General features: G+C 37.2%; 2 pseudogenes; both read left to right on the top strand.

Moving 5' to 3' along the window:
• The first annotated feature begins 4931 nt into the window (after positions 1-4931).
• LOC149555354 (serine acetyltransferase 5-like) lies at positions 4932-5433 on the top strand (annotated as a pseudogene).
• A 3955-nt stretch (positions 5434-9388) lies between these two features.
• LOC149555353 (protein POLLENLESS 3-LIKE 2 pseudogene) lies at positions 9389-10208 on the top strand (annotated as a pseudogene).
• The last annotated feature ends 1342 nt before the right edge of the window (positions 10209-11550 follow it).

Here is an 11550-nt window from a genome sequence, read left to right as displayed (position 1 = left end):
ATATCCATTAGAGCTAGTGCATATTGACCTAGTCGGTCCTATGCAAGTTACTTCCATAGGGGGGAGTACTTATTTTATGACATTTATTGATGATTTCAGTCATAGGACATGGGTGTATTTCTTAAAAAATAAATCTGAAGCATTTAATAAATTTGTAGAATTTAAAGCCTAGGCTGAAAGAGAATGTGGACACTATATCAAGGTCCTTAGATCAAATAGAGGAGGGGAGTATACCTCCAATTCTTTTGTAAATTTTTGCAGGAAACATGCCATAAAGAAAGAGGTCACAGCTAGCTATACACCATAGCAGAATGGAGTGGCTAAAAGAAAGAATAGGACCATTGTTGAAATGGCAAGGAAAATGATGAAAGAAAAAGGTCTCCCAATTGAATTTTGGGGAGAGGCTGTGGCAACAGTAGTTTACCTAATTAATAGGTGTCCTACAAAGGTAGTCCGTGATAGAATTCCAATGGAAGCATGGTCACGAATAAGATGGACAGTTGAACACCTAAGGGAGTTTGGATGTGTTGCATATGCACATGTGCCTAAAGAGCAAAGGCAAAAATTTGATGATAAAGGTGTAAAATGCATTTTCACAGGGTATAGCCCAGAATCAAAGGCATACAGATTGTATGATCCATTGAACAACAAGATGATGCTTTCAAGAGATGTGGAATTTCTTGAAAATCAGTCTTGGTATGGTTTAATAGATGAGTCACTGAGCACTTCAAGTAAAGTTCCAATTATGAGTGAAGAAGATGCTGATGAACAGTAAGAAGAAGGAGCAGATAGAAGAAAAGGCAAGCAGGTTCAGACATTGCTGAGCTCCTCTAGGCATGATCGAGTGTCAGTGCCAAGTACCAGTGAAGACCGAGTTAGTTGGCAAAGCAACAGCAGTGAAGATTCCAATCCCACACTCTCCTCCCTGTTACCAAGAAAGACCAAAAGACTTAAAGAGATATACCAAGATGAAAGGTATGAAGATTATGATGAGAGTGTTAATTTTGAATTATTTTCTCATAGTGATCCAATATATTTTGAGGAAGGTATTAAGGAGAAGAAATGGTGTAATGCCATGGATGAGAAAATAGATGCCATAGAAAGGAATGAGACATTGGAGCTAACTGAATTGCCTCCCAAGAAGCAAGTGATTGGAGTGAAATGGGTCTATAAGACCAAATGCAATGCTGAAGGCAAGATTGATAGGCATAAGGCAAGGCTGGTAGTCAAGGGCTACAAACAGCAGTATGGAAGAGATTATGATGAGACCTATGCCCCAGTTGCAAGAATGAAAACCGTGCATGTTGTCATAGCAATTGCAGCTCAACACAAGTGGAAGGTATTTCAAATGGATATGAAGTCTGCCTTCCTAAATGGTGTACTAAAGAAGAAATGTATGTGGAGAAGCCACCTGGTTATGAAGTTGTAGGTGAAGAGAACAAAGTATATAGGTTGAAGAGAGCTCTTTATGGGCTCAAGCAAGCTCCACGGGCATGGTACAGTAGGATTGACTCATATTTGATGAGCAATGGCTTTAGCAAAAGAAATGGTGAGCCCACTCTCTACATCAAGGCAGCAAATGGTAATGTGTTGATTATTGTCTTGTATGTAGATGACTTAATTTTTACTGGTAATGACAAGGATCTAATTGGTGAATTCAAAGAGGCCATGAAAAGTGAATTTGAAATGACAGACCTAGGTCTCTTGAAATACTTTCTAGGCATAGAAGTAAAACAAATGCATGATGGCATATTCATCTCTCAAGAAAAGTATGCAGGATAGATCTTGGAGAGATTTAATATGTAGAATAGTAAGGCAGCCCCCACACCAACAGTAGTAGGTCTGAGGTTGAGCAAGGAAGACTCTAGCAAAAGAGTGGATCCAACAATATACAAGAGTATGGTTGGAAGTATAATGTATTTGACTACAACTCGGCTAGACCTAATGCATGCAGTAAGTTTGATTTCCAGATTTATGGAAACACCAAAGGATTCCCATTGGCAAGCAGGAAAGAGGATCCTAAGGTATGTGAAAGGTACCAAGGGATTTGGGATTTTGTATACTGCAAATGATGATTTCAAGTTGGTTGGTTACATTGATAGTGATTGGGCTGGAAGTTTAGATGATAGGAAGAGCACTTCCAGATACATGTTTCATATGGGGTCTGGTGCAATTTCATGGGCATCCAAGAAACAACCTATTGTTGCTCAATCTACAGCAGAGGCTAAATACATTGCAGCAAATGCAGCAACATGTCAAGCAATTTGGCTAAGGAGGATCTTGACAAATTTGAATAAAAGGCTAGAGGATCGAACCACAATTTATTGTGACAACATCTCTTCAATAACATTGTCTAAGAATCCAGTCTTCCATGGGAGAAGCAAGCATATAGAGATCAGATATCACTTCATCAGAGAGTTGGTGGAGAATGGGGATATCAAGATGGAATTTTACAAGTCTGAGTAGCAGCTAGCAGACATCTTTACCAAGCCATTAGGCATTGGAACTTTTGTGCACCTAAGATAGAGTCTTGGTGTAGTTGATTTGGATCAGCAGTGATCGTTGTTTGTGGGTCTCAGGACAAAGGGGGAGTGTTGGAAATTAACGTCAACGCCTGCTGTATGTCCTCGAGCCCCACGCCCATCTACCTTGTCAGTTCATCGCAAGCATTCATGGATGGCAAGCATTCATTTTGGTAGGTGAGTTTTTGAAATTTGAACATTGAGAGGGAAAATGAAATATGATAAAATGAATGTTTGAACATTCATTCATGTAGAAGATAGAATGCAGATCAAGCAGATCAGATTAGAAGTTGCAGAGAAGAGCAGTGGAAGAAGATTAGCAGATCCAGTCGTCAGAGTGCAGAGAAAGAAGTTTGTTTATTTCGTGCCTGCAGTTGCACGTCTTCTCTCTGATCATTCTATAAGTTTATTGCTCATTGGATTTGACCTGTGAAGCAGTGATTGCTCTAGGCATTTTTGTATGCAACCATTAGAGCTGCAAGTTTAAAGTTTGAAGTATTAAAATTGTTTGAAGTTTTAGGGTAAATTTAGGTTTTGTTGGTTGAAGCCGAATGCTCCCAGATCTTGTATTTTTTTAAATCAAAGTTAAATACTAAGCAAGTACGCATACTTGAATTTATTGTTCTTACTCTTCTATTCATTACATTTGACAAGTTTGGTTGAAAGCTTAAAGTTTTGGCTTTCTGGTTTTAATGGTGAAAGCATTCATGTTGAAATATTTCCTAAGTTATATTTCTTAAGTTTGAAAGAGAACACTCAACATCTTCTTTCTCAGTTGGAGCCAAGCTCACTCGGCATCCATTGGTGCCGAGCAATTATTCTGTGCTAAGCTCTTCTTATGCCGAGCTCACTCGGCACCTGTTGCCTGTCACTTGGCACCTTCATGTGTCGAGAAACTGCTAAGTAATTTTTGGCACTCGACACCTTCCTGTGCTAGGCACTTTTCTTAAGTGCCGAGCAACCTACCACTCGGCACATTCATGTGCCGAGCAAAATTGGCACTCGGCAATTGTGAGTGTCGAGCAAACTTTTAGGGTTAGGGTTGCAGTTTTAAGTTGTGAGTTTGATTTTAATCTATATTTCTCACAATGTCTCTAGCTTTGGGGTTGTGTTGCTAGAAATCATGAGCAACAGAAGGGCCGTGGATATAACTTGCCAAGGCCATATTACCGATTGGGTATGGAAGTTTCTCAAGGCATCCAATAAAATCAATCTAGTGATAGATTGGAGAATGCAGGAGAGGGAAGAAGTGAAAACAATGGAGAGATTTGTAATAGTGGGAATTTTGTGTGCTCATGTGAATGTGGCACTGAGGCCGAGTATGGAAGAAGCATTGAAGATGTTGGAGGGAGAGGCTCCAGTTCTCACAATGCCAGAAAAACCCCAACCTATAGTAATTCATAGAGCAGAGGCTGACGGGATAGATTTTCTCAGATTTTTAAACCCTTCTTTCAACTAGTCCGTCTGGACAAAATAGGAGGCAACCATGCTTGCATTTCTTGTAATGTGTTCTCCTGTTGTGGGAAAATATCAAACTCAAGAAAACTGTGTATTAATATCTTCTTTCATATACGATATCTTCTTTTGGCTTACATTTGTAATAAGATCCCAGATGTTTGAATTTTAATGATTTAGGAGGCACAATATTTTTTCAGCTACTAAATATATGTAGCTATATCATCAAATGTATAATTGCTGGACTTAATTTTTAACGTTAGACATTGAAAACCATAAAATTTGTTCATGGCATAATAACAACGCACGCTTTCGTCCTTTTGTGGAAATGAAACTCAGAGTGATCTAGTTGAAGGAGGTGGATAGAGTGGATCAAAGACAAACATGAATGCAATGATAAACATTCAAATCAAATCTAAAATACAAAGACATCAAGTTGTGCTATAGCACTTCATACTCATTAACATAACTAAAATCTATTACAAATCCTTAGAAATCTTTAGAATGCTACAGCATTCCATCCACTCACAGTACTACATATTAATAGGTTTTACTACATTTGTTTAAGACGAAATTCATCTTTTGTCTTTAACTCTCCTTTTTCCTTTTTAGCATTTTTTAAAATTTTCAAATAATATATTTACTTTGTCGATATACGAAAAAACGTAAAAGTCATAAAATAATTAAGCGGGAAACAAAATTTGTTCGGTTAAAAATAAATTAAAAAATGAAAGATATTTTGGGACACAGCCGCTAAGGTTATCGCCGATGGAAGAGCATGGAAATGGCAGAGTGTGGTTAGGAGAACTGGGGAGGGTGGTTACAGTTAGCATCCCCTCACATATTCTACTAATACAACTAGGGTGGTCATGGCAGGGGCCTTGGTGCCAATAAGAAGCAGCATCAGAGGATGCTTCCACTTGACGGGGTGGAAACAAAAAATTTTCATAGAGGATGGTAATTAAGTATGATGAATAGAAGGAGATATGGAAGCAGCTTCGACGAGAGGTGATAGAAGAGGCAGAGGTGGAGCCCATCCTTGTGAAGTACCTTAGCTCCACCATTCTCATCCACAAGTACACATTTGAGAGCGTGCTAGCATTTCATTTGGTGAACAAGCTTTCAATCACCTCTTTGCTCCTATCATAGAGCTCTACAAGCTATTTCTTGACGTCTTTACTCAAAACCCTCAAATACGCCATGTTCACCTTCAAGGGTTTCCTCACCTGTTAATCACACCCGCGTGGCGCATTCCTTGTGGGCTCAGGATCGATTCTCAGTCGCTTTGGTTATCCAGACTAGGGTTTCTGAAATGTTCACTGTGGACATCCACCTTGTTGCTCGCATTGGGGAGGGTGTGTTTTTTTTATCATGGACGGGAAATGTCATCAGAGAGAACGCAGTTATTGGAAACAATGTCACAATTTTGATTAATGTTACACTCCATGTTGGCTGAAACACTTAATGGAGCCACTGCCACATTCATGAACAGGGTAATGCTAATCTTTTCTTTCCTAACATTCAAACTCAACTCAAGTGCTTTTTTACCATTTTTTTCATTATTTTCCCTTTCGTCCCATTTGTATAGTTTAGTGTAATTATACAACAAATATCTGGGCCATTTCCCTGTATCTCTGGATGTGTCCTTCCCTGCTCCTTCCCATCGATCAATCAATCAATGCTTCTTGCTGGTGGTGTGAGCTTAGATCTCGTTAGAAGAGGGGGGTTGTTGAGCAATCCCTTTTCCTACTAAACTGTGGCTAGCTCCTGAGCAAGGGGAAATGCCTTATATTGATATACTTTCTCTATCATTTGATTCAGTAAAGAGGACCTGACTAAACTGGCCTACCCCAGCGCAGGCAGATGGATAAGATGAGAATATCTCCTGCTTGAACTTAACCCAAGCATCCCTTTTCACAACCTGAGCTGGACTACCCTCACCCAAGCTAGTCAAAGCACTCTCTACGGATGGCTTCCCATAATAGTGTGTAGAAGAACTTGACAGATACCTTTGCATCTTGCTCGTATTTTCCGCCAGGGAAAAGCTAGTAACGAATAGTTGAAAGTTAAAAAGGAAGAAGCACTGATGCCTATACTGGTGGAGCATCAATGGTAACTTGAACTGATTATGAAAAATTTGTGCCATTGGGTAGGTTCTAAAAAATTGCATGTGCTATTGCCTCTACCTATGGTAGATACTGCCTACCGCTAGTGATTTCTCCCTCGTTTATGGTTTTGATACAATAGATGTTGCTTAAGCTACGTATGTTGTCATCTTACTCTGCTCCCACCTTAGCTTCTTTCGCTTCTGATACTATGGGGTCCGCTATTGGATATGGAACCTGGAAAGGGGAATCTAGAACTGGATCTACTACATTTTCATCTGGATATGTAGAATCTGCTGCTGGTGAAAATGCTATGGCGGATCAACTACAAGGTCAGCTGTTGATTCAATCAGGGAAACTGCCTTTGTTTCTTATGGTGGTACCTTTGCTTGTCCATTCCTAGGTGTGTATATATAACTTGCGATGTTCCTATTATATATGCATCAAAGGGCGCTTTTTACCAAAAAAAAAAAAAAGTGTGAGACCAGCTATTAAAACAATTGTAGGAAGTAGAACAAACCCCTATTGCATTAGGCTGTGAACAAAAAGCAATATAAAAAATGTAAAAAGAAAACCCTAATTAGGCTGGACTCTCTAAATGCCCTAGATACACTCAGCACAAACTACCACAATGTACCTAAATTTGGTGGCTAAGTAGGATTAAGATCCTTTAAGAGGAGAGCCAGAGGGATTTTCTATTTCTAGGGTTTTCAATTGTAATCCACGCATGGAAATTCTAGACATATTTTAGTCCATGAAGCTATTCTATTTATGGGCTTTTTAATATTAGATTTCAATCCTTATTGAGATTAAATGCAATGGATATGCTGGAGAGCCTACAAGGTAAAAGGCTATTATTCATTTGGATTCATTAAATAGGAGCATGCGGGAATCCATAGTTTGTAGCCTGCAACATGCTATGGGAAAAAGACAAGAGTTTATGAAATATCTGGAAGAAAATAATTTAGAGCTGAGGGTGTCTATGCATTTTTCGAAGAGGTATAATTCATTTCTTTCATAATCAACCTTTCTAATTTTAGTCCATTTAATCTAGGACGATGTTTTGTATAATAATCTTTTATCTAGGGTTTCTAAAGTTTAAATCATTATTCATAGGATTACAACTAGTTTATAGAATATATAAGAGTCCTCTTTGTCTCAAAAATGGGAGGTATATATTAAAAGATTATAATATAGCCTTTTGTTAATTCTCTCCTCTCACAACCATATTAACTCATCATTTCTTGTAGTCTGTAAATCTTGCGACAATGTAACTATCAACAACAAAAAAGTTTATGCTGATGAGCATGGAAGGAATTACCGGTTCACTATATCATATATGATGACACAGTGTTGTAGGCTCTTGTGTATGCTAGTGAATCAATCTCTAACAATAGATTTCTGATTATAAGTGCCCTTCACACATTAAGAGAAACAATGACTAATTCCAATATGACAAAGGATAGAACTTGGTGGAGAAAGCTCGGATCAGGGCACTAGGGTTTATACCCTCACCTTGGGACACCTCAAACTACTTTTACGCAGAGTTGTTCCCCATGGGGAGATAGCTAAAAAGATGGCTAATCAATCTTTCCCTAGGTTGTATCAATGATTCTACTTGAGAAATATATTTTTAGGTCATCACTAATAGGTAATAAATTTCTCGTTTTAAATAGGGAGTTTAATAAATAAATTCTATTTGCATAAATAGATTGTGGGTCTCAATACGGGAGCTGTATTACTTAAACTGCCCTAATGTGTAGTTCCATATAATTTATTGCTCCCTATAATAGTTTAAAGAAGATATTAGGATAGAAGCATATGTGTTGGAACGGGAGGAAGGATTGGATTTTTTCGTCCTCTACCTCTTAAGGTCGATTGTGGATTCCCTATTTGGCAGAGGCAATATGCACCTTCCCATTTGGGTTGGACTAGTGCCATGCATGAGTGAATGTTTGTGGTTAGCCAAACAAGAGTTACCAAAGAGTTTTATTTATTTACTTATTATCATGTGGGTCATGAAGGCACATAAATGTATTACACATAAGGTTTTCCGATAAGAATATAAAAAAATAAAAATGACACGAACCATTAACAACTGCCAAGAAATAAAGGCATAACTTTGTGTCAATTTCTAAAAACAATTACATGGTTCTTTTAAAGGAAACCAAAGTGCAAAAAATATATCTTGCAAAGATTAAGTAGATGACGGTTTCCAGCGTGTCGAGCTATACTATGGTTTTGATACCCTCTTGATTTCTGATAAAACATCACATTCATACATCAAGGTGAGCATTATTCTCCAATTATATGGTTAGATCCCGAACAGGCTTGTACAAAGTTGATTCAAGATCTAGAGGGCAAAACTATTCAGTGGGTAGACCTTGATAGATCCGTCTATAAACAATAATGCAAATATTAAAATTTATAATAGCTTTATAGGTTGCTTGTAATTCTTGGCACTACTTACATAAATGCAGATGTCCTTTCTAGGTAGGCTGATTTGACTTTCATTTTTTGTGGATCTATAGTTATACATACTCAAATACCCAGAGTAAAAAATTAAATACAATGAAATTGCAAAATTTTAAAATGAAAAAATTATTGAGTACAACTAATGAAATGCTTGAAAAATTGGGAATAGAATTTATTGCAATAGTTCATAGTGTGGCATATTTGCATTTTCAAAGAAGCTAAAAACAATAGACATGCTCTTCTTTTGTGTACTTTATAAGCCATATAAAAATTACAAATGCAAAGAAGGAAATGCTTTACTTTTACAAGTGCACGAGCTATCAATATGGAGCACCACTTTCTAGATTTCAATCAACTTCTAAACCATATCTCAAAATATTTACCTTAATAATATTTTTATCTACCACATTGAGCTTCACTAAGATAGATGTCCAGTATAGTTCGTATCCAAAAAGCCCATGCAAATGCTTACCTTCGTTTAGTCCTTTTAACTTTATTCGAACCAATTATAAGCAAAAGAGGGAAACCCTATGTAAATCACAAGAATTATGAGAACATTTTATAGACGTGTTTAAAATTTTTTAGGCACATTTACAAGTCAGTATAAGTCATCTAATTTTTTTTGATGTATGAAGAAATCCCCATTAGGATTGTTGCAATATAGTTTTCTAAAGCTTTCCTCACCTCTTTCATTTCCGCACAGCCGAGTTGAGCTCCTTTCCCATAATGTGAGAGAGAAATTGGCTTATTCCTATTTTCTTTATTATTCTATTGTAACCACAAGGTTTTCAAATGCCTCAATCTTCTAACAACACAAATTTTTGAGGATGCATGGAAGGGGACCGAAGGAGAAGCAATCCAGAATGTGACCAAACTATATCTAAGTCCGCTCCCTATAGCCCTAGCCCTTTGAAATCATCTAATAAGATACCTTCTCTTTGTTCTTGTGCTGATTCATTACACATGATTAACAAGGTTCCACTGGGTGATACCCCTTATGTTAGAGCTAAACATGTTCAAATGGTAGAGAAGAATCTAGACAAGGAAATTGCCCTTTCATGGGCTTCAATCAATTATAAGGATAGATCATAGGCTTGACAGTGCCCTCAAGGACATGGCCATTGTGAGAAAGCAACAAGATAGACCTGAGGAAGCTATTGAAGTAATCAAGTCCTTGTGCAATAGATGCTCTGATCAAGCGCAGGAATCCCTTGACAATGCATTGCTTGATCTGTAAAAGAGATGTGAGGGATTGGATGATCAAATAACCCTTCTAAAACACAAATTGAACCTCATTCATCAAGGCATGGTATTTATTGGGAAGCACACAAAAACTACTAGGACCCAGGGAAAGAAATTCTAGGTCTCAATTAAACAGGGGACCACTTGCTTGCTATGAAACTTGGGTTGGGCTTACATGCAGCAGAATAACTATGTTAATGTAGAAGCTGTATATAGAAAAGTCTTATCCATTTAACCAGTTAATAATAGGATGTACTATCTTGGAATTTGGTTGATGAAGTAGGGAAGGATTGTTGAGGTGAAAGCCATGCCTCAAATTGTGAAGCCTTCTTCTTCAAAGGGGCCTTGTGGTCTTGATTCTCATCGCAAATGATATGAAAGGTCTCAAGAGATGCTAAAGGAGTTATAAATGCAATCAAAATGTGGGGCTTTCAATTTCTCCAATGAGAATCTAGAATCTGAATCAGCTATTGTTGCTCTGTAGTCCTCATTATGGTTTAAACCTCAGCCTTGTTCTACAATCCATCAACTCCCAATCAAAAACCAACAAAATTAAAGGTTTGTTTTAGATTTACTGGGTACCGAATACACCACAAAATCTTTGGCAACAATGGGGCTTGGACCTTTACAACACAAATCCCGACACCCAGTGGTAGCCCCTCATCCAAAGGCATCTGATTCCCACTTCTCTGTAATGTCCCTTGGCAGAATTCTTAGCAACTTGATAATATTCTATTATCACTTATGGTGTCTTATAATAAGAAGTCATTTTTTTGGAGGATACTTCTTCAATCCAATATCTTTTCCTTTGAAAATAGAATATTAATTCTTAATGCTTGTAAGGAATTATATGACTAATGGTTATTGATCATATACTTAGTTTGATTTACAGTTATGAGTTTAACTTGTATTTCCACTAGAATAAAAGAATGATGTTAATATCCCCTTCCTCGCACTAGTAACAATTCTACTATGGAGGTATAAGATACGTTGCAAATCTTCTCTTCATTATTTATAATGATAAGATAAAAATTGTTTCTACTCTGATGTAAGGAATTATATGACTAATGGTTATTGATCATATACTTAATTTGATTTACAGCTTGTATTTCCAGTAGAATAGAGGAATGATGTTAATATCCCCTTGATGTTAATATCCCCTTGCTTGCACTAGTAATAATTCTACTATGGAGGTATAAGATACGTTGCAAATCTTCTCTTTATTATTTATAATGATAAGATAAAAGTTGTTTCTACTCTGATATTCAAAGTCTGTAGTGTACAATTTTTTTTGTACTTCTTTCCCATCTGAGATTATATTTAATATCGAACTACGGATAACTTAGTTTATTTTTGGGGAATGCATCAGATTGTTGGACAAATTTGGAGCTTCTTCTAATGAATAAATTATTTCACAATGACTAGTCTGATGATGTTTGTTGTGATGTCTTTTTTGGCACAATGATGGTCGTTAGTGATCCCTGAGAGCTCTCCTTTAATATCCACCCTTCCGAGTAATATTATTGCAGTGCTATTCCAATTAAATCCAAACTGTATAGTTATGTATTTACTGGAGTTTTTTGTCTTGTTCAAATGCCAAACACAAATAGTGGGTATTGTGTTGTATTTTTTATTCTCCCTCATCCTGCTTATTTCATCTTGCTTATTTCATCCTGCTTCTTTCTGATATTCCTCCATGCACTACCTTGTATGGTCCGCCCTAGAATCTGTATTCTTTCTAAAATCAACCT

The sequence above is a fragment of the Cupressus sempervirens genome, chromosome 5, assembly GCF_028749045.1.
Source record: "Cupressus sempervirens isolate cs-2001-9-10 chromosome 5, ASM2874904v1, whole genome shotgun sequence".
Classification (NCBI taxonomy): domain Eukaryota; kingdom Viridiplantae; phylum Streptophyta; class Pinopsida; order Cupressales; family Cupressaceae; genus Cupressus; species Cupressus sempervirens.
Note: the sequence above shows the minus strand (reverse complement) of the source record. Positions and strands in the feature narration are given on the sequence as shown.